This window comes from Pseudopipra pipra (assembly GCF_036250125.1).
Source record: "Pseudopipra pipra isolate bDixPip1 chromosome 30 unlocalized genomic scaffold, bDixPip1.hap1 SUPER_30_unloc_1, whole genome shotgun sequence".
Classification (NCBI taxonomy): domain Eukaryota; kingdom Metazoa; phylum Chordata; class Aves; order Passeriformes; family Pipridae; genus Pseudopipra; species Pseudopipra pipra.
Genome location: NW_026990578.1, coordinates 73,399 through 97,192, shown reverse-complemented (window position 1 = coordinate 97,192; position 23,794 = coordinate 73,399). Strand labels below are relative to the sequence as shown.

Below are 23,794 nucleotides of genomic sequence, written 5' to 3'. Positions count from 1 at the left end.
GGGGGAATCCTGGAATTGTTTCCCCTGAGCTCCCCCTGGCCCATTCCCTGTCCCAGCTCCTCCAGCCTGGATGTGGGATGTTGTGGAGCCTCTGGAAGTGCCTCTGGCCTCGCTCCATCCCCGGCCCTTCCCGAGAAGCTGCTCATTCCTGGCCGGGCCCCAGGGACGTGTCCCGGCGGATTCTCCCTCCGGGATGTGCCCACGCCGGGTTACACAACCCCTGATCCCGGGAAAAGGCTGGCCAGGATCCAGGGAATCCCACCTGGACCAAGGGACACGAGCCAGGGCTCGGCAGGGCCGAATTCCCAGACAAAGCATCCCCCAGGAATGGGAATTTCCGGCTCTCTGGGATCCTGGAGTCCTCGAGGAGAGGGAAAAGTGACTTTCCAAAGTGGCTCCAGCCCCTGCCCTGCTTCAAATCCCAGTTCCCAACTGGGAATTGCTTCTGGAATGCTCATCCCATTCACCACCTGCTCCGGGGAAGGCTCAGCATTCCCAGCTCTCCTTCCCACAGCAGGAGAGATCCCGAATTCCTCCCAAGGAACACCCCCAGCAGCTTCCCTGGGGTCGCCCATCCCGCTTTTCCAGCTGCACTTGGAAGAGGCAGAGCCAGCCCAGGCTCCCAAAATCCTGCTCCCCAAATCCCTGGAATGTCCGAGGCCAGGGTGGAGCAACCAGGAAACGGGAGCAACCAGGGCTGGGATGGGATGGGCTGGGATTGAATGTCCTTCCAACCCAAACCGTGCTGGGATTCTGGGATTCACTCCAGGGCTGGGATGGGATGGGATTGAATGTCCTTCCAACCCAAACCGTGCTGGGATCCCGGGATTCACCCCAGGGATGGGATGGGATGGGATGGGATGGGATGGGATGGGATGGGATGGGATGGGATGGGATGGGATGGGCTGGGATTGAATGTCCTTCCAACCCAAACCGTGCTGGGATCCCGGGATTCACCCCAGGGATGGGATGGGATGGGATTGAATGTCCTTCCAACCCAAACCGTGCTGGGATCCCGGGATTCACCCCAGGGATGGGATGGGATGGGATTGAATGTCCTTCCAACCCAAACCATGCTGGGATCCCGGGATTCACCCCAGGGATGGGATGGGATGGGATGGGATGGGATGGGATGGGATGGGATGGGATGGGATGGGATGGGATTGAATGTCCTTCCAACCCAAACCGTGCTGGGATCCCGGGATTCATCCCAGGGGTGCACCTGAAACAGGAATTCCACAGAGCTGCCCCTTCCCTGCTGGTTCAATCCCAGCGGAATCCCAAGAATTCCAGTTCCAGCCCGGGCTGGGAGCAATCCCGGGGGGATATTTGGGAGCAATCCCGGGGGGATTTTCAGGAGCAGTCCCAGGGAGATTTTCAGGAGCAATCCCGGGGGGATATTTGGGAGCAATCCCGGGGGGATTTTCAGGAGCAGTCCCAGGGAGATTTTCAGGAGCAATCCCGGGGGGATATTTGGGAGCAATCCTGGGGGGATTTTCAGGAGCAATCCCGGGGAGATTTTCAGGAGCAATCCCGGGGGGATTTTGGGAGCAATCCCGGGGGGATTTTGGGAGCTGGGCCCTTTAAGAGCCGCTTCGGTGCCAAATTCCTCCGAGCCGGGAGTTTGTCACGAACCATCCCCGGCGCGCCAGGAATGGGGTGGGGATGTTGTGACATCCAGGAGGCCTGGAAAACATCCAGATCCCACCAACTCCCTGAGCTCCTTCTGCTCTCCCACATCCCACCAATTCCTTGAGCTCCTCCTGCTCTCCCAGATCCCACCAACTCCCTGAGCTCCTTCTGCTCTCCCAGATCCCACCAACTCCCTGAGCTTCTCCTGCTCTCCCAGATCCCACCAACTCCCTAAAAATCCTTCCTCCCATCCCTCTGGAAGCTGGAGGATATCAGAGCAGGTTTAAGTGGATTTAGGAGCATTTCCAAACGTTCCTTTTCCTTATAAATCCCTAAAAATCCTTCCTCCTGTCCCTCTGGAAGCTGAAGAAGACCAGGGCAGGTTTGAGTGGATTTAGGGCATTTCCACCTCACTAAAACATTCCTTGGCCTTATAAATCCCTAAAAATCCTCTTCCTCTGGAAGCTGGAAGAGACCAGAGCAGGTCTAAGTGGATTTAATCCTTCCTCCTCTTCCTCTGGAAGCTGGAGGAGATCAGAGCAGGTTTAAATGGATTTAGGGCGTTCCCAGCTCACTAAAACATTCCTTGGCCTTATAAATCCCTAAAAATCCTTTTCCTCTGGAAGCTGGAGGAGACCAGAGCAGGTTTGAGTGGACTTAGGAGCATTTCCAAGCATTTCTTGGCCTTATAAATCCCTAAAAATCCTTCCTCCTGTCTCTCTGGAAGCTGGAGGAGACCAGGGCAGGTTTAAATGGATTTAATCCTCCCTCCTGTCCCTCTGGAAGTTGAAGGAGACCAGAGCAGGTTTAAATGGATTTAATCCCCCCTCCTGTCCCTCTGGAAGCTGGAGGAGACCAGGGCAGGTCTAAGTGGATTCAGGGCATTCCCACCCGACTAAAACATCCCTTTTCCTCCCAAATCCCCGGAATCCTCGCCGCCGTCCCCCTGGGAGCCGGAGGAGCCCCCGGGCGGGGTCGGGAGCCGAGCGCTGCTCCCCGGGAGCCTCCCCGAGCCCCGCCCGGCTGAGTCAGGCTCGGCACAACGCCCCGAGTCAGCACTTCCCAAAAAACCAGCTCCGGCTGGTCCGGGAACGCCTGAGCCCCATCCCGGGAGCGGGACCGGCCGGGACCTGCAGCTCTGGCCCCGGGACCTCAGCCCTGGCTCAGGGACCTCAGCCCTGGCTCGGGGACCTCAGCCCTGGCTCGGGGACCTCAGCCCTGGCTCCAGGAACTGCAGCCCTGGCCCCGGGACCTCAGTCCTGGCTCGGGGACCTCACCCCTGGCTCAGAGACCTCAGCCCTGGCTCAGGGATCTCAGCCCTGGCTCAGGGACCTCAGCCCTGGCTCGGGGACCTCAGCCCTGGCCCCGGGACCTCAGCCCTGGCTCAGGGACCTCAGCCCTGGCCCCGGGACCTCAGCCCTGGCTCAGGGATCTCAGCCCTGGCTCAGGGACCTGCAGCCCTGGCTCAGGGATCTCAGCCCTGGCTCGGGGACCTCAGCCCTGGCCCCGGGACCTCAGCCCTGGCTCAGGGACCTGCAGCCCTGGCTCAGGGATCTCAGCCCTGGCTCGGGGACCTCAGCCCTGGCTCGGGGATCTCAGCCCTGGCCCCGGGACCCACAGCCCTGGCTCAGGGATCTCAGCCCTGGCTCGGGGATCTCAGCCCTGGCTCAGGGATCTCAGCCCTGGCTCAGGGATCTCAGCCCTGGCCCCGGGACCTCAGCCCTGGCTCAGGGATCTCAGCCCTGGCTCGGGGACCTCAGCCCTGGCTCAGGGACCTCAACCCTGGCTCGGGGACCTCAGCCCTGGCTCGGGGACCTCAGCCCTGGCTCGGGGACCTGCAGCCCTGGCCCCGGGACCCACAGCCCTGGCTCAGGGACCTCAGCCCTGGCTCAGGGATCTCAGCCCTGGCTCAGGGACCTCAACCCTGGCTCGGGGACCTCAGCCCTGGCTCGGGGACCTCAGCCCTGGCTCAAGGACCTCAGCCCTGGCTCAGGGATCTCAGCCCTGGCTCGGGGATCTCAGCCCTGGCTCAGGGACCTCAGCCCTGGCTCAGGGACCTCAGCCCTGGCTCAGGGAACTGGGAATGTGCCGCTCACAGCACTGGGAGAGACGCTGGAACGGGGAGGGGACGGGAACTGAGCCGGGCTTGGGGCAGCGATGAGACACCGGGACACAAACCCGGCCTAAAGCAGGCCTGGCCTTCCCTTCTCCCTGTGGAAACGGGGGCGGTTGGACACAGGAATCGCCCCCCGGGAAGGGTTTGATGTTCCCGAGGGCGGGGGAGATCCCTGATTCCAGAGGGAAGCCTCAGGAGAGCAGAGCTCAGGCACGGGAGTTATCCCGGGAATATCTGGGTTGATTCCCAAAGCTCCAGCCCCTGATTTTCAAGGTCAGGTGAGATTCCAACTTCCAGTTCCCACAGTAAACCCTCAGGAGCTCAAACACAACAGCCAGGAGTTATCCCAGGAATATCTGGGTTGATTTCCAAGTCTCATCCACACCTATTCCAGGTCAGGTGAGATTCCTATTCCAGGTCCAGTGATATTCCTGCTTCCACAGTAAATCCTCAGGAGCTCCAATGCAAGGGCCAGGAATTATCCCAGGAATATCTGATTTGATTCCCAAGCCTATTCCAGGTCAGGTGAGAGGCCTAATTCCAGCCTCAATCCTGAGGGAAAAGCTCTAGACACAAGGGCCAGGATTATCCCAGGAATCTCTGGTTTGATTCCCAGGCCCCATCCCCAGCTATTCCAGGTGACATTCCAACTTCCAGCCTCGATCCTCATGGGAGAAGAGGCCACGAACACAAAGCCCAGCAGGAATGTTTGATTCCCAAATCTCATCCCCCCTCCAAGGCCAGGAGATGCTCCAGGAATCTCGGATTTGCTTCCCGGGTCTCATCCAGTCGCTCTCCTTTCCTTCCTCCCTCCTCTCCAGAGCAGCTCCGAGGCTCCCAATTCCCAGGGGATCCCCGTTCCCTCTACCTGAGCCTTTCCCACTCATTTCTGACACATTCCCAAGCTCCCAGGTGCAGCACCTCTGCTCTCCTGGCTTTTCCATGGAAACCTGGATACCTTTTCCATGAAAACCCGGATCCCTCTTCCATTAAAACCTGGATCCTTTTCCCTGAAAATGTGGGTACCTCGTCCAAGGAAACCTGGATCCCTTTTCCATGTAAACCTGGATCCGTCTTCCATTAAAACCTGGATCCCTTTTCCATGAAAACCTTGATCCCTTTTCCATGTAAACCTGGATCCCTCTTCCATGAAAACCTGGATCCCTTTTCCATGAAAACCTGGATCCCTTTTCCATGAAAACCTGGGGACCTTTTCCACTCACCCTGAGCGCTGGCCTGGAAAAAGCCACACTGGAATTCCCGCAGATGGGATGAGACCAGGTGGAAAAGGGGCTTTCCCAGGTCAGGATCCTGTGCCTTGATCCAAGGAAAAGGTTGTCCACAGCTGGGATCCACAGGGTGAACCAAAAGCAGCTCTCAGGGATTCATCCCAAGGAACAGCTGTGGGAATTCTGAGGAAAAGCTGCATCAGGAGGGAGTGAAAACTCCACCGTGTGGAGTTTTATCCCAAATAAATCCGTTGGGATCTGCCCTAATTATCCACAGGAACACCAGGAACCAGCTGGGAACGTCCAGCCACAGATCCTGGTCACCCCAGCAAATCATTCCCCGGAGAAAAAGCCACCCCACATCCCTGAAAATCCCTCACAACTCCCAAATCCCTGATAATTCCCTTCTTTCCATGGAAGGGCCACAGAGAAAGGGGGTGGATGTTCTCCTGGGCGTTCCTGGGACAGCCCATCCCCTTCCCTGCACCCCTGGCTGGGATGTTCCAGAGTTCTGGACATCCAGATCAATAAAGACATGGGAAAATTCCTCCATGGAAAGGGTTTTCCAGGCCTGGCCCAGCTGCCCGGGGCAGGGGTGGAATCCCCGTCCCTGGAATTGTTCCCAAAACACGGGGATGTGGCACTTGGGGACATGTGGTGACCACGGGGGTTGGTGGTTGGACTTGAAGACCTTGAAGGTGTTTTCCAAGCTGAACAATTCCAGGATTCCCTGCTCTGAGGGGACGCAAGGACTGCCTGGATTCAAGGAGTTTTTTCCATGAAACCTTTGGCCTCTTGTCTTTCCTCACCCAGGAAAGGATCCCCCCAGGAATTCTGCCCCAAAATGCCCCCCAGGGATCCCTTCCCTCCCAGCAGCCGCTTCCCAGGGGAGTTTTTCCCACCATTCCCCACAGAATCCTGGAATGGGTTGGGTGGGAAGGGCCATTAAAGCCCATCCTATTCCACCTTTCCATGGGCAGGGACACCTCCCACCATCCCAGGGGGATCCAACCCGGCCTTGGACACTCCCAGGGATCCAGGGGCAGCCACAGCTCCTCTGGGAAATCCATCCCAGGGCCTCCCCACCCTCCCAGCCAGGAATTCCTTCCCAATATCCCCCCTAAATCCCCCCTTTCCCAGTGGGAAGCCATTCCCTGTGTCTGTCCCTCCATCCCTTGTCCCCAGTCCCTCTCCAGCTCTCCTGGAGCCCTTCAGGCCCTGGAAGGGGCTCCAAGCTCTCCCTGGATCCTTCCCTTCTCCAGGGGAACATTCCCAGCTCTCCCAGCCTGGCTGCAGAGCAGAGGGGCTCTGGGATTGTGGGATCAGGCTGGGAGTGCTTGGCCCGGGATGTTCAGGGCAATGGAGATGAAAGGCCCGGGAGCCGCCCCGTCCCCTCCCCTGTTCCCTCCTTTGATCCCTCGGGAGGAGCCCCCGGAGCGCCTTTGATGTGTCATCCCGGGCCTGTTGGGGCAGGAACGCTCCGGGATCCGGGAACAAACTGCAGCTCAGCAGCTTCCACGGGCTGGGACTGACCCCGGGAAAGAGCAGAGCAGGGACAGCGAGGACAGCGGGGACCCCCCTGGGCCTCAGATCCAACAGTCCCTGCTCTGTACACGGAAAAGATCCAGAAAATCCCTCTTTTTACACGGAAAACAGGCCCCAGATCCAGAAAATCCCTGTTCTTTATATGGAAAACAGGCTTAGGATCCAACAAATCCCTGTTCTTTACATGGAAAACAGGCCTCAGATCCAGCAAATCCCTGCTCTTTATATGGAAAAGATCCAGCAAATCCCTGTTTTTTACATGGAAAACAGGCCCCAGATCCAGAAAATCCCTGTTCTTTACATGGAAAAGATCCAGCAAATCCCTGTTCTTTACATGGAAAACAGGCCCCAGATCCAACAATCCCTGTCCCTCACATGGAAAACAGGCCCCAGATCCAGCAAATCCCTGTTCTTTACATGGAAAACAGGCCTCAGATCCAGCAAATCTCTGTTCTTTATATGGAAAAGATCCAGCAAATCCCTGTTTTTTACATGGAAAACAGGCCTCAAATCCAACAATCCCTGTTCCTCACATGGAAAACAGGCCTCAGATCCAAGAAATCCCTGTTCTTTACATGGAAAAGATCCAGTAAATCCCTGTCCCTCACACGGAAAACAGGCCCCAGATCCAACAATCCCTGTTCTTTACATGGAAAACAGGCCCCAGATCCAGCAATCCCTGTCCCTCACATGGAAAACAGGCCTCAGATCCAACAAATCCCTGTCCCTCACATGGAAAAGATCCAACAAATCCCTGTCCCTCACATGGAAAACACAGGAATTCCAACCCACCGCTCAGCCAGGGTGAATTCTCATGGAATCCTGGAGGATTCCAGCCCAGGAAATGGAGCAGGTCTGCAGGGCCAGGTGGGATCTTTTATTCCCACATATCCCACTTGGATGGAGGGGGTGTAACCCCTTCTCCAAAGGAATCCTGGATGGGATCCCTCCTCCCTTCCCTCCCCGCACTGCAGGGAAGGAGTTCAGGCAGCTCTGAACTGGGAAAACCTTCTCATTCCCAGGAAAAGCTGCTCCAGGGAGGATCCCAGGGAGGAGCGGCCTCGTTCCACAGCAGGATAAAATTCCAGGGACTGATAAGGAACATTTTATGGACCCGGCTGAGCCGGGATTGTCTGGGCAGAGCAGATAAGGGCTGGGTTTATATTCCCTGTGAGCTGATCCCAGCCTGGGTGTTCATTCCCAGCTTTCTCCAGAGCCCAGACCTGAGGGAACCAGGGAACTCCAAGTTAATGAGCTCCGGGGAAGTCAATAAGGAATTCATTAATTCCAAGGAACTCGAGAGGAAACGAGGGCAAAGGTTATGTCCACGATGGGATTTTCGTGCCAGGGGGGAAAACAAACCTGGCCAGGTGAATCCAGGGGGGAAACTGGAGTGTCTGCAAGGAAACGCCGAGGGCTGGAGGGGCCCAAGGGCTGGAGGAGCTTCCACGTGAGATTTATCCATCCCTCGGCTTCTCCAGCACGTCCAGAGGGACTGAAACGAAGCCCTGGAGACTCCAAGAGACCATTCCCAGCTGGAAGGGAAAGCTGAGGGTCCGTGGCCAAGCCATGGCCAGTTCCAGAAGCAACAGGAAGGGAGGAAGGGAAGGGAAAAGCCAAACCTTTGGATCCCCCTGGATTGGAACAGAACGGGCCAGGAGCTGCCTCCAGCTCAGGGAATCCTGGAATGGGTTGGGTTGGAGGGACCTTAAAGATCATCCCATTCCCACCTCTCCATAGGAAGGGACACCTCCCATTATCCCAGGGGGATCCAACCCGGCCTTGGACACTTCCAGGGATCCAGGGGTAGCCACAGCTCCTCTGGGAAATCCATCCCAGGGTTCTCCCATCCTCCCAGCCAGGAATTCCTTCCCAATATCCCATCTCTCCCTGCCCTCTGGCACTGGGATTTGGAGCCGGATTTGTGGCAAAATCCAAAGGATTTGGCTGTTCCAAAGCCACCCCGAGGGAATTTTGGAGCGGGTGGGATGGAATGTTATCAGCAATTCCAAAGTCCAGAGGGGAGAGATAAGAAACCCCGGGGCAGTTACAGTCACACCAGCGTGGAGAAGGCTGGAAAACCAGGAATTACAAACCCCAATCCACACTTTTCCTCGGGGAGCAGCCCAGGAGAATCCCGTGGGAGGATCCGGGGGGGGATTCCCAGGAAATGAGGATCATAAAGCAGGATCTCCTTGAAGGAAAAACTCATTCCAGTCACAGACATTTCTGCCAAGTGCAGGGACACCTCCAACAATTTGGGCTGCACATTCCAGCCAATTCTTCCCAGAATTTGTCCCAGGGAAGCACAAAAATCCCAAGAGGAAAAGAAAAGGCGAGAAACTCTCCCCCCTTCCCCCCCTTTAACCGGGAGCGCCGGGAAGGGCGGGTTGGGATGGGAGAGATTCCAAAGTTCAAAGGAAACGGCCCCAAATATTGACCCAGGGCAGGAGGAACATTCCAAGGGCGCGGATTCCACGATGCTCCGGCGCCACCGGGTGGGGAAGAGCAGCCGAGCAGCGGGAAAAGGCAGGAAAAGCGGGATGAGCCGCGCCTGGAGCCGGCGGAGCTTCCCGAGGGATCACCGGGATGGCAGGGGAGGGGCTCCATTCCCACAGGGATTACCGGCTCTGGGAGCTGCTTTTGTGGGAAGGATCTCCGAATTTTCCTTTCTCAGTGCCCTTAAACACCTGGATTCATGGAATGGGTTGGGTGGGAAGGGACCTTAAAGCCCATCCCATTCCATCCCATTCCATCCCATCCCACTATCCCGGATTGCTCCAACCCGGCCTTGGACACTTCCAGGGATCCAGGGGCATCCTCTGGGAAATCCATCCCAGGGCATCCCCACCATTCCAGGGAGGAATTCCTTCCCCAAATCCCATCCAAATCTCCCTTTTCCAGTGGGAAGCCATTCCCCCTTGTCCCATCCCTCCTTGTCCAAAGTCCCTCCCCAGCTCTCGGAGCCCCCAGGGAAGGAAAATGACCCTCAAAGAGTCACTTCCAACCCAAACTGTTCCGTGATCCCATGGAAATAAACAGGTGGGAAAACAGGGAAAGCTGCTCAAGCCTGGAATAATTGAGGGAAAACCATGGAATCATGGAATGGTTGGGTGGGAAGGGACCTTAAAGCTCATCCCATCCCACCTTTCCATGGGCAGGGACACCTCCCACCATCCCAGGGGGATCCAACCCGGCCTTGGACACTCCCAGGGATCCAGGGGCAGCCACAGCTTCTCTGGGAATTCCATCCCAGGGCTTCTCCACCCTCCCAGCCAGGAATTCCTTCCCAATATCCCCCCTAAATCCCCCCTTTCCTAGTGGGAAGCCATTCCCTGTGTCTGTCCCTCCAGCCCTTGTCCCCAGTCCCTCTCCAGCTCTCCTGGAGCCCCTTCAGGCCCTGGAAGGGGCTCCAAGCTCTCCCTGGATCCTTCCCTTCTCTTCTCCATCCCTTTGCTTTTCCCTCTCCTCCCCCCTGGCAGGAGGAAACAAGGAAGTGCCAGGAAGGACAAAGGAAGGTAATTCCCGGTTTTTCTGGGCTCTCCCGGGCGGGAACAGCGACACACGAGCTCCTCCTGGAGGTGCCTCCTTCCCTTCCCTCCTCTGGAACGGAGCTCACCTGGGACAGGGCTCGGCACATTCCCAGGCTCCCTCTGGAGCAGGGAATGCCTGAGGTCCAACAAACCCCCAGCCCAGTTCCCTGGGAATGCTCAGGTGCTGAAAATATCGGGAATAAAAAGCAGGATTCGAGCGTTCAGGATAAAACTCTCCGTTGGTTTTACTCCAAGGGGGTCATTCCCAGAAAGACTCCCGGGGATGGAGGAGCCCCATGTCCCGGGAATGCTGAGTCCAGGAAGGGATTGTCCAAACCCAGGTCCTGGGGGAAGCTTTGGGTGGATTTTGGGAACAGACTCCTCATCCAGAGGGTGCTCAGGCACTGGAACAGCTCCCCAGGGAAGGGCTCCCAGGAAGCCACAGCTCAGGGACAAAGCTCCCGGGAGTTGGGATTTTGGGATTAGTGGGAATTTTGGGGTTGTCCTGGGCCGGGAGTTGGACTCGATGATCCTTGTGGGTCCCCTCCCACCCAGGATATTCCATGATTTTGTGATCCCTCTGGCATTCCATGATTTTACAGGTCAGGGGCTGTTTGGACAACAATCCTGGGCATCAGGATTTTGGGATCAGGGGGATTTTTGGGGTCATCCCAAAGCAGGAGTTGGGCTCAATCCACATGGGCCCCTTCCAGCTCAGGACATTCCATGATTCTAGAGGTCAGGGAGTGCTTGGACACTGGGATTTTGGGATTAGTGGGATTTTTGGGGTTGTCCTGGGCCAGGAGTTGGATTTGATGATCCTTGTGGGTCCCTTCCCACTCAGACATTCCAGGATGTCCCAGTTTAATGAGAGTGAAGTGTTTTGCTCGGGAGGAGGAGTTCTGACCCAACTCCTCCCTCCAAGCAACCGTAAATCCCAAATGAAGAGGCTCCAACTTAGGAAACACGGAGAAAGGAAAAATTAACAGCCCTTTATGAGAGGATATCTGTGTATGGCAGAACAACAAAAGAACACAAAAACCCAACCAAACAATCGCCCTGTACCCAAAAATATCCCCTTTAAAAACGTGCGCAGAAATTGTCCGTCCGACTGCCAAAATTCCATGTGGATGAAGATTCCTCCCAGACCAAAGGTGCCACCACAGAAAGCTCTTGCTACCCACAGAGTGCCAGGAGTGGCTCACAAACTGCATGTGAGAGACAGAGGGTCAGGGCTTTCTTTCCTGGGTGGAAGGGCGGTTGTTTGATTGCACAGAAATTGTCCGTCTAACTCCCAAAATTCCATATGGACGAAGATTCCTCCCAGGCCAAAGGTGCCACCACAGAAAGCTCTTGCTGCACACAGAGTGCCAGGAGTGGCTCACAAACTGCGTGTGAGAGACGGAGGGTCAGGGCTTTCTTTCCTGGGTGGAAGGGCAGTTGTTCCATTTCTGAGAGCTGCGCTGCGATGGGCCGTCCGACTGCCAAAATTCCATATGGATGAAGATTCCTCCCAGATCAAAGGTGCCACCACGGAAAGCTCTCACTGTCCATGGAGTGCCAGGAATGGTGCACTCTGCACTTGAGAGACGGAGGGTCAGGGCTTTCTTTCCTGGGTGGAACAGCAGTCGTTCAATTGCACAGATATTGTCTGTTCAACTCCCAAAATTCCATATGGACGAAGATTCCTCCCAGGCCAAAGGTGCCACCACAGAAAGCTCTTGTTGTCCACGTAGTGCCAAGAGTGGTGCACCAACTGCACCTGAGAGATGGAGGGTCAGGGCTTTCTTTCCTGGGTGGAAGGGCAGTCGTTCGATTGCACAGAAATTTTCTGTCCAACTCCCAAAATTCCATATGGACGAAGATTCCTCCCAGACCAAAGGTGCCACCACGGAAAGCTCTCACTGTCCATGGAGTGCCAGGAGTGGTGCACCAACTGCATGTGAGAGATGGAGGGTCAGGGCTTTCTTTCCTGGGTGGAAGGGCAGTTGTTCCATTTCTGAGAGCTGCGCTGAAATTTCCTGTCCCACTCCCAAAATTCCATAGGGACGAAGATTCCTCCCAGGCCAAAGGTGCCACCACAGAAAGCTCTTGCTGCCCACAGAGTGCCAGGAGTGGCTCACAAACTGCATGTGAGAGACGGAGGGTCAGGGCTTTGTTTCCTGGGTGGAAGGGTGGTCGTTCACTTTTCTGAGAGCTGCCCTGCAATGGGCCGTCCGACTGCCAAAATTCCATACGGACAAAGATTCCTCCCAGCCCAAAAGTGCCACCACAGAAAGCTCTTGCTGCTCTTGGAGTCCCCAGGGTGACCCACCTGCTGCACCTGAGACGTGGAGCCTCAGGGCTTTCTTTCCTCGGTGAAAGAGCCGTTGTTTGCTTTCGAGATCCCGTTTTTTGCCCAATTTCCCAGCGCTGCTCCCGCCATTAAATATCAGCGGATATCGATGGACTCCTATTTTGGAGAAGAGTTTTGGACATGCAGCACCAGAGAGAGAGAGGAGCTGAGAAGCTCAAAAGACGTCCCGGAGCTGGACCAGGACGGCCAGATGGAATGCGGGGGGAGTTGACCTTGGCCCCCCTCGCTGCTGCTGACAAGCCTGGCAGCCTGAGACGGAGCACAGGAGCTCTGGCAGAACTCTCGAGGCAAAGGCTTGCAACTGAAAGCTGCCCAAGATGTTCTGACTCAGGGGTGAACCCCTGAGGAAGGGACTTTCACGAAGATGCCCCCGCATTTCGTGACATACCTGTGGTGGAGCGAGTCTGGTCCCTGCTGGCAGCTCACAGGTGAGGCCTTCGCTTGGACCGAAGGAGAGCCGAGGGGCTTGGAGATGATAGAGGGGGCCAGGCCCAAAAGAGTTAACTGAGAAATTTGGGCCTGCAAACAAGTTACCAACATCCAAAACGATCTGTACCTGTTCTGTTCTACTTACTGGAGCAAAGCTTCAGAGAATAGTCCAGGACCATGTCCTAGGCCTAGAGGGGATAAATTAGAGAGACAGCAGGATCAGGGAGACATTGGAATAGGAGGAACAGGCCGGGAGCCAGGGCCTTTTCCAAGCTTCAGTGAGCGGGTCAAGAACAATGGAAGAGAAGAAGGGTCAAGCTGAGGAAGATGAGTTGAAGCCCCCTCCCCTATGGAGGAAGATGGGAACTACCCTCCGAAATGGGGAGCCAAGAGAAGCACCGCCCCAAGCCCCGCCTGAGCTCCACCTATACTCCGCCTGTTATTAATATGCATTGATAGATGTTGTAACACTTGAATATGCATTTAATCACAGCTGAAAATTGGATAAAAGTGTTGATTTTCTGAGAAGCCTTTGAGCAAGTTTGTCCAGTGTGAGCTGGCTTGCTCCCAACGTTGAATAAACAAATACCTGGCTGCTTAAAGATAAAAAAGTCTCTGAGCAGTTTCTTGGACCAATTTTTCGGATTCAGAGACCCCCTCGTGTGTATTGAAAAGAGATCCAGCTACAACAACCTAGCTATCAACTGCTGCATGGAAGACAGAAGAGGAGCTGCTGCCCTAAATGTGGAAGGGATCTGTCCTTCTTTCCCTCCTGGACTTCTATTTGGAGGGGAGAAGAGATCTGATCATTGTAAATACTATATGTCATGGGAGAGACAGTTGTGATCGTGTGTATAATGTGTTACAGTATTTATTTGTACAGTCATTGTAAAATATTCCCTTTCCCCATTTGGAGTCTGGAAAAACCCCTCCCACATTAGGTTGAGATGGGGAGGGGGGCTAGGACTAGGGAATTGGATTTTGGGGCTGTCTCAAACCGTGACATAAATGGTTTGGATATTCCCAGACGGAAGGTGGCAGGACAGGAAGCTCCTGCTGCCCACGGAGACCCCGAGACCCGAGGGCCGCGAGCTTTTTTTCCTGGGAAAAGGGGCTGTTGCTCCAGGCCTGGGTTCCAGCAGAGGGCAGGGGATCCCCGCGGATGGGATCGCGTCGCCCTTCCCTCCCCGGGAACGACAGCGATGCTTCTGCACCGCTTTTACATTATTTAGATTATTCGGATTATTTTTTTAACAGCGTTCCAATCCCGCCCCTCTCCCCCCTCGATTTGGATTTTAAAAAATCTAAATTGGGAAAAGCGGCGGCTTCCCTCGGGTGTAAACGGGGAGGGGAAACAGAGGAGGACGTGAGAGAACGCGGCGCTGCCTGGGGAGGGCGTTCGTCCTCCTCACAACGGGGCTGGGAAAGGCCCGAGAAACCTGCGAGAGAGTTTAAAATGAAAGGGGAAATATGTTTTTATATGATATACGTATAGAATATTCTATATTTACATAGTATATATTATAATAGCATATATAATATTGTATATTATATATATAGTATACGTATATAAATACATGTAAATATATTTATATAATATATAATACATATTATATATGTTTAAATAATATATATTTATATATTTATATAATATATGTATATATGTATAATATATAATGTATAATGTATATATTATATAGTATATAGTATATAGTATATTGTATATTGTATATTATATATTACATATTATATATTATATATTATATATTATATATTATATATTATATATTATATATTATACATTATATATTTTATATTATATATTATACATTATATATTTTATATTATATATTACATATTATATATTATATATTATATATATTTATATATATTATATAACATAAGTATACATTTTTATAACATACAAAACCATATATAATATATGATTTTCTATAATATATGCCAAAACTCTGAACCCAACCTTATGCAAAAGCAGCTCCTGCCCCCCTTGTTTTCAAGGTCTCTGTGAGTGAAGCCTCTGTGCACCCGCTGATTCCTCCTGGTTCTGGGAATTGGGGCCACTGATTCCTCGGGATAAAGGTGGCCGGGACGTTCTGCTCGGAGAATCCCTGAGAGTGGGGTGACACTGAACCCTCAGAGCTGGGATTTGTGTAATGGGGTGACACTGAACCCTCAGAGCTGGGATTGGTGTAATGGGGTGACACCAAACCCCCAGAGCTGGGATTTGTGTAATGGGGTGACATCAAACCCTCAGAGCTGGGATTTGTGTAATGGGGTGACACTGAACCCTCAGAGCTGGGATTGGTGTAATGGGGTGACACTAAACCCTCAGAGCTGGGATTTGTGTAATGGGGTGACACCAAACCCCCAGAGCTGGGATTTGTGTAATGGGGTGACACTGAACCCTCAGAGCTGGGATTTGTGTAATGGGGTGACATCCAACCCTCAGAGATGGGATTTGTGTAATGGGGTGACACTGAACCCTCAGAGCTGGGATTGGTGTAATGGGGTGACACTGAACCCTCAGAGCTGGGATTTGTGTAATGGGGTGACACTGAACCCCCAGAGCTGGGATTTGTGTAATGGGGTGACACCAATCCAACCCTCAGAGCTGGGATTTGTGTAATGGGGTGACACCAATCCAACCCTCAGAGCTGGGATTTGTGTAATGGGGTGACACCAAACCCTCAGAGATGGGATTTGTGTAATGGGGTGACACTGAACCCTCAGAGCTGGGATTGGTGTAATGGGGTGACACTAAACCCTCAGAGCTGGGATTTGTGTAATGGGGTGACACCAAACCCCCAGAGCTGGGATTTGTGTAATGGGGTGACACTGAACCCTCAGAGCTGGGATTTGTGTAATGGGGTGACATCCAACCCTCAGAGATGGGATTTGTGTAATGGGGTGACACCAAACCCTCAGAGATGGGATTTGTGTAATGGGGTGACACTGAACCCTCAGAGCTGGGATTGGTGTAATGGGGTGACACTGAACCCTCAGAGCTGGGATTTGTGTAATGGGGTGACACTGAACCCCCAGAGCTGGGATTTGTGTAATGGGGTGACACCAATCCAACCCCCAGAGCTGGGATTTGTGTAATGGGGTGACACCAAACCCCCAGAGCTGGGATTTGTGTAATGGGGTGACATTGAACCCTCAGAGATGGGATTTGTGTAATGGGGTGACATTGAACCCTCAGAGATGGGATTTGTGTAATGGGGTGACACTGAACCCTCAGAGCTGGGATCTGTGTAATGGGGTGACACTGAACCCTCAGAGCTGGGATTTGTGTAATGGGGTGACACCAAACCCCCAGGGCTGGGATTTGTGTAATGGGGTGACACTGAACCCTCAGAGCTGGGATTTGTGTAATGGGGTGACACCAATCCAACCCTCAGAGCTGGGATTTGTGTAATGGGGTGACACCAAACCCTCAGAGCTGGGATTTGTGTAATGGGGTGACACCAAACCCTCAGAGCTGGGATTTGTGTAATGGGGTGACACTGAACCCTCAGAGCTGGGATTTGTGTAATGGGGTGACACCAAACCCCCAGAGCTGGGATTTGTGTAATGGGGTGACACTGAACCCTCAGAGCTGGGATTTGTGTAATGGGGTGACATCCAACCCCCAGAGCTGGGATTTGTGTAATGGGGTGACACCAAACCACCAGAGATGGGATTTTTGCCATCATGTGACATCCAATCCAACCACCAGAGCTGGGATTTCTGACGTGGGGTGACTCAGGGAGCTCTGTCTGGATCTGCCATGGAAAAGCTGCACTCCAGACACTCCTGGTTCCCCCCAAACCTCCCGGGGGACATTTGGGAACCTCTCCCATGAGCTGGGCAGCTGCTTGAGCAGAAAAAGCAGCTGTTCAAAGCATTTCCAACAAATCTGAGGCTGGAACACCTTCTAAGAGTGCTTATACCTGCTCTGAATTAATCCACCTCCAAAAAACACTGGGATTTGACTGTTTACAGCCTGAGGATCCCAGGGGGTCGCTGCAAGGGCTGGATCAACCAGAGAAACAATCGCAGGGAGAAGGAGGGCGATGATAGCGAGGGTTCAGTTAACTGACCCCTCTGCCTACTGCTCGAGCAGAAAAAGCAGCTGTTCAAAGCATCTCCAAAAAATCTGAGGCTGAAACACCTTCTAAGAGTGCTTATACCTGCTCTGAATTAATCCACCTCCAAAAAACACTGGGATTTGACTGTTTGCAGCCTGAGGAACCCAGGAGGTCCCTGCAAGGGCTGGATCAGCAGGAGAAACCATCCCAGGGAGGAGGAGGGTGATGATAGCGAGGTTCAGTTAACTGACCCCTCTGCCGACGTGAGGCCCCCCCGCCCCACACGTGCTCAGGGTGTGTCTGCCGGGCCTGGGAGACCCTCAGATACCAACGGGCCCCTCCTGAGGGCCCCTTATCTGCCCGAGCAAAGCCTTCCCTCCTATCGGGCCCTGGGGAGACACTCAACTGTCTCCCAACTGCTCTGATGGGATGATAAGCCCGGAGGAGCCTCCGCTGCTGCTCCAGCCGGGCTGGGAAGCTCCAGAGCCTCAGGGAGCTGCTGTGGGGCAGGGGGAGCAGCAAAACAGTGGGGCCAGCGGGGCAGGGAAGTGATTCTTGCCCCGGGCTCGGCGCTCCAGGGAAAAAGAACTGATGGGGGGCAGAGAAACGGGGGCGAGAAGTCGCAGCGGGGTCGTAAATGCAAAGGTTGGAGGGGGGAAAGTGTGATCCGAGGGCTTCCCTCCTGTTCCACGGGGACAACCACTGGGAAAACCCCTCGTTTTGGGGCCACCTGGCTGCGGGTGACGCGGCAGAACGTCCAGAAACGGGCTTTGGCCGAGCCGGGAAGAGGCAGGACGGGATAACTCGAGGCCCTGGGATCCGAGGCCACGGGTGGGACGGGAGCTCTGGAGCCGGGCTGGGTCCTGCTCAGCCCCCCAAAGGTGCTTCCAGAGCTCCCAGCTCTGCCCACACCTTCCAGGAGCCGCCTCCAGATGGGGCTCCAGCCGGTTTTCCGGGATTTGGAGGGATCCCGCTGCCTCACCGGCGGCTCTGCCGGGCGAGGAGGAGCGAGGAGCTGCCTCAGCCCAGCGGCTCCTCCGCTGGAAACCCCCGGGAACGAGCCCCAGACGAGGTGCCCGTAGGAAAGGGAGAACTTCGGGGTCAGAACCTTGGATTCGTTTTGTCCGCTTTGCTTTATAAAGAACCCGGAAAGCAGCAGCTCTGTTGTCACCACGTCGGGCTCGTCCAGACCTGGCGAGTCCCGGCCAGGAAAACCAGTCCCTGGGTGTTCCTTTAACGACCCACAGCCCCCAAAACCCCCCGGATGATGAGCCCGAGTTGCCCAGGGGGGGATCTGTGACTCTGTGACTCTGTGACCGAGCCGGGGATGGCACCGAGGACCCTCCTGCTCCTCCTGGAGATCCCACCAATTAACCCCCCACCCCTCCCGTGGGTCCCCCCCGGGAGCCTCCTCCCCACGCCAGGACCGAATCCTGCTGTGTCGTGCCCCGAGGGAGCAAAAAGGGTTAAAAAAGAAACCGGAGCGATTTTGTGGAGAGTGGGAAGAGTTGGGGGGGGCAAAGAGCAAAACGTTCCCGGAGGGATATTCCTGCGGGGCACCTGTGCAGTCACCACACAGGTGACTCCTGGTAGGAGGAACCCAAACCCCGAGAGGAAAATGAACCCCACCCAGGCCAGATTAACCCTGGCATTTGAAACCTGGGACAGTCTTCCAGCAATCTCTTTTAGTTTTTATTATTTTTTTAGAAGGATGAGGAATCAGGGAGGTTACTTTGGGAAAGGCTGAGGTCCCTCAGCAGCTGAGGTGGTGCAGGATGTGCTGTCAGAGGCAGCATCCCACTGAAAACTCCTCGCTGGTGCCATTCCCAGTGCTGGAAACACGAGGATTCCCTGTGTCCCCCCATACAAGTGAGTGGTGTAGGGACAGAGAACAGGGGTAATGAAGAGCCTTTTTTTTTAATGATGTGGTGTTATTTTTCAATCCCTCCATCCCACGGGGGTTTTCTCCCCTTTTGCAGGGCAAGAACAGCTCCAGCTGCTCGTTTTAATTTTTAAGAACTTTTATATTTCCCCCTGATCCGGCTGAAAAAGACCCCGACACCCAAGTTCCAAACGGGACTTGGGTATCTCACAATTTCCCAATACACCCCTATATATAAAAATCGTATTTTATCTCTCATAAAATCAAGGGAGGGGTGTTGGAACACTGTTAAAAAATTATCTAAATAATCTAAATATTCTAATTAATCTAATCTAAATAATCCAAATAATCTGCAAAGGGGCAAAGGCTCTTTCACACCGAAGAAAAGCTGAGGAATGGTGGGATCTGCCAGGAATGGTCCAGGCTGCCCCAGCACCTGAGCCCAGGAGATGTCCCAGAGGCTGGTGGTGCCCGGGGGGTGAGCAGGGCAGCCCTGGCAGCCTCGGGCACAGAGAACTCTGCAAAGTGTGCGGGAAAACAAGCGGAGGCTGAAGAGAAACCCCTCGCTCAGCACTTGGGGGCCGCTCTGGGCCCGTTTCTCCCTTCCCCGAGGCAGCTTCACCTCCCCTCTGCTCTGCAGAGCTCTGAGGACTCCAAATGAGATCCTTCCCCTGCCCAGCCCACTCTTCCTTCAGCCCTTATCTGCCCTTACCTGTCCCCACTGGGGCGCTTGAAAAGTCCCAGACACTTCCTTCCTTTGTTTGCCTTGGCCCGAAAGGGAAATGTCTTGTGTGTCAAAGGTTTAGTGCAGGTTCCTGTCCGAGCTCTTTGCTACCCCTGGCCCCGGGAAATCGAACTTCTTCTCCCAGCTGGGGGTTTGCACAGGGGGTCAGACCCTCTGCCCGCGTTCCTCCCTCTCCTGCCTCCACGTGGGATCGAAGTGGAGCCTCAAAACCGGGGGTTAAATCCCTCCTGGCTCCTGCAAATCGGGGATGGAAAAGAAGTTCTGGGTTTCGAAGGAATTTGCCCAGAGCCAGAGTTTCTCCGGGGTTGTGCCACTGTCCCAGCTCTCCTTTCTCTGGAGGGAAAATCATCTGGGCTCAGAGACCCAAAGCAGGACAGAGGGGTCCTGGCCAGAGGGGTGGGCAGGAGGCACGGCCTTGCTGAGCTTTGCCTGGGCTGAGCTGAGGACTGTGAGGAAGAATTTCCTCATGGAAAGGGTGGTTGGGCTCTGGAAGGGGCTGCCCAGGGAGGTTTGGAGTCCCCAGCCCTGGAGGTGTCCAAGGAAGGTCTGGCTGTGGCACTCAGGGCTCTGGGCTGGGGGGCAGGGTGGGCATCGGGCACAGGGCGGACTCGGTGACCCCAGAGGGCTTTTCCAACCTCAGCCATCCCGGGATTCTGTGCCTGCAGTGCCCCTGGAGGGCTTTTCCAACCTCAGCCATCCCGGGATTCTGTGCCTGCAGTGCCCCTGGAGGGCTTTTCCAACCTCAGCCATCCCGGGATTCTGTGCCTGCAGTGCCCTTCCCCAGGGCCCACAGAGGGAGCCTGGCAGCTCCTGTCACCCTGGCAGAGTGAGGAGCCCGGGACGTGTCCCACGGAGAATCCCCTCTCCCTCCCAGCCCCGTGGTTTGCTGAGGAGCAGAACAGGGTGAGGAGCAGGACAGGGTGAGGAGAAGAACGGGGTGACGAGAAGAACGGGGTGACGAGAAGAACGGGGTGAGGAGCAGAGACAGGGTGAGGAGAAGAACGGGGTGAGGAGAAGAACGGGGTGAGGAGCAGCAGAACCAGAGTGAGGAGAAGAACGGGGTGAGGAGGAGCAGAACAGGGTGAGGAGCAGAACAGGGTGAGGAGCAGAGACAGGGTGAGGAGCAGGACAGGGTGAGGAGGAGCAGCACCAGAGTGAGGAGCAGCAGCACCAAGGTGAGGAGCAGAACAGGATGAGGAGGAGCAGCACCAGGGTGAGGAGGAGCAGAACCAGGGTGAGGAGGAGCAGAACCAGAGTGAGGAGGAGCAGAACCAGGGTGAGGAGCAGCAGAACCAGGGTGAGGAGGAGCAGAACCAGAGTGAGGAGGAGCAGAACCAGGGTGAGGAGCAGCAGAACCAGGGTGAGGAGCAGCAGAACCAGGGTGAGGAGCAGCAGAACCAGAGTGAGGAGGAGCAGAACCAGGGTGAGGAGCAGCACCAGGGCTGGGCGGTTCAGCAGCCCCAGGTGCACCCTCAGAGCAGATTTTGGGGCTCAGGAAGGGCTGGGCCCACCCGCCACAAGCCGAGCACGGGGGTAGCACTTCGGCTGGGAGCTCCTGAGCTCCTTGATGTGAGAGCTGAGCTCCCCCCTCTCCTCCTCCTCTTCCTCCTCCTCCTCCTCCTCCTCCTCGCGGTGGCGGGAGCAGCACCTGCCCGCGGGGGGAACCCGGTGCCAGCAGCTGCCAAAACCACAGCCCGGGCGATGCCAGCCCGCTCTCCCTCGCTGTGCTGCATCAAAAAACAACCCCCCCGGGGCTGTTCTCCCCCCAAACCCCCCGGGGCTGTTCTCCCCCCAAACCCCCCCGGGGCAAACAGGAAGCCGCGAGCGAAGCGGGGAAGAGCGAGAGAGCTCGGGGTGACCCCGGGAACGTCCCCCCCCGGGCAACACCTGCGGGGAGAGGGGGTTGGCAGGTAAACACGGGGGTTCACCTGGGCAGAGGATGCCCCTGGCGCGGGGATCCGAGGCGGGGGGGGAGCTGAGCGCTGGCGTTGCCCTCCCCGAGCTCGGGGCCCACGTTCAACGGCAGGAACGGCGGCTCAGGTGCAGCTGGCGGGGAGGAAAAGGGGTTGGAGGTGTCGTGGTTTGGAGCAGGCTCCACACCGAGTCCCCAAACCCACTCCAAAAAGCCCTTTTCCCTTATGAAAGGAAAGGGAAAAAAAGGGGGAAAAAAACCAACAACAAAGAACCTGATATAAACCGAACTAAAACAATATATATATATATATTTATGATTATTTAGTTACAAAAACGCTATACACGTATAAGAAAAGAGAAGCCCAACCCCCAAAAAACCAGAAAAACAGATATACCCAACCAGTAAAGAACTAATAAAGCAAAATTTTTAATGCTTTCCTCAAGAAGACAAAAGACACTCCACCAGATCTCTCCACTCAGATCAGAAACCTTCCCTTCCCTTCCCTTCCCTTCCCTTCCCTTCCCTTCCCTTCCCTTCCCTTCCCTTCCCTTCCCTTCCCAAACCTTCCCTTCCCTTCCCTTCCCTTCCCTTCCCAAACCTTCCCTTCCCAAACCTTCCCTTCCCAAACCTTCCCTTCCCAAACCTTCCCTTCCCTTCCCAAACCTTCCCTTCCCTTCCCAAACCTTCCCTTCCCTTCCCTTCCCAAACCTTCCCAAACCTTCCCAAACCTTCCCAAACCTTCCCAAACCTTCCCAAACCTTCCCAAACCTTCCCAAACCTTCCCTTCCCTTCCCAAACCTTCCCAAACCTTCCCTTCCCAAACCTTCCCTTCCCAAACCTTCCCTTCCCAAACCTTCCCAAACCTTCCCTTCCCAAACCTTCCCTTCCCAAACCTTCCCTTCCCTTCCCAAACCTTCCCTTCCCTTCCCAAACCTTCCCTTCCCTTCCCTTCCCAAACCTTCCCAAACCTTCCCAAACCTTCCCAAACCTTCCCAAACCTTCCCAAACCTTCCCTTCCCACACCTTCCCACACCCGTGTGTGTGTGTTTTCAGAGTGTTTCACTGCTCCAAGCTCCTCATTCCCGGAATTCCCAGCCCCGGGATCTCCCTGGGTCCTGCCCGTTGGGGACATTTCGGGGCACTTTGGGTCTGTCCCAAAGGCACAGCAGGAGGTTGTGTGATGGCATCCCAACATCCCAGTGCAGAGATTCCTGCCCATCTCCCTGCAGGATCCCCCCTGGGGACATTCCTGTCCCTGGAGCCATTCCTGCCCCTGGAGCCATTCCTGCCCCTGGGGACATTCCTGCCCCTGGAGCCATTCCTGCCCCTGGAGCCATTCCTGCCCCTGGGGACATTCCTGTCCCTGGAGCCATTCCTGCCCCTGGAGCCATTCCTGCCCCTGCAGCCATTCCTGCCCCTGGAGCCATTCCTGTCCCTGGAGCCATTCCTGCCCCTGGGGACATTCCTGCCCCTGGAGCCATTCCTGCCCCTGGAGCCATTCCTGCCCCTGGGGACATTCCTGCCCCTGGAGCCATTCCTGTCCCTGGAGCCATTCCTGTCCCTGGAGCCATTCCTGCCCCTGGAGCCATTCCTGCCCCTGGGGACATTCCTGCCCCTGGGGACATTCCTGCCCCTGGAGCCATTCCTGCCCCTGGGGACATTCCTGCCCCTGGGGACATTCCTGTCCCTGGAGCCATTCCTGCCCCTGGAGCCATTCCTGCCCCTGGGGACATTCCTGCCCCTGGGGACATTCCTGCCCCTGGAGCCATTCCTGCCCCTGGGAACATTCCTGCCCCTGGGGACATTCCTGCCCCTGGAGCCATTCCTGCCCCTGGGGACATTCCTGCCCCTGGGGACATTCCTGCCCCTGGCCCTCCCCCCCAAGGCCCCACCCCGGCACAGGGGTTCCAAAAGCAGTCGGGGAATTTTTTCTCGTGCAGTTTTCCTGCGAGTTTTGAAGTCGGGCCCTCCCTGTCCCGACATCTCATCCCTCCTCTTCGCAGCTGCTTCTCATTTCTTCTCATTTCCCAGCCGTGGCCTTTCCTGTTTGGTTGGATTCGTATTTTTTTTCAATCATTTTTGGTTTTTTTGTTTTTGGGGGGGGGGGTTCAGCAGCTGCACACGATTCCCCCCCGCGCCCATCCCTATATTTAGCCCTCCAGACGGGCCAAACAAACGAGCAGGGCTGGGGTTAATCATCCCCAAATGGAGCTCAGCTGTGTCTGAACTGGGATTTACTGGGACCGGGGCCAGGCAGGATCCTCCTCACGCCCTGGCTGTGGACTCGCCCACCGGGGCCCGGCCTCTCCAAAAGGGGAGAA

General features: G+C 55.4%; 1 long non-coding RNA gene across 1 annotated transcript; it reads right to left on the bottom strand.

The window, feature by feature from the left end:
- Positions 1–19,169: 19,169 nt before the first annotated feature.
- LOC135407922 (uncharacterized) lies at positions 19,170–21,563 on the bottom strand. Its single transcript, XR_010427080.1, has 4 exons — positions 21,487–21,563; positions 21,074–21,285; positions 19,526–19,792; positions 19,170–19,331 (listed from the first exon to the last, which is right to left on the bottom strand). It is a non-coding gene; the product is annotated as an uncharacterized LOC135407922 (long non-coding RNA).
- Between the last annotated feature and the right edge of the window lie 2,231 nt (positions 21,564–23,794).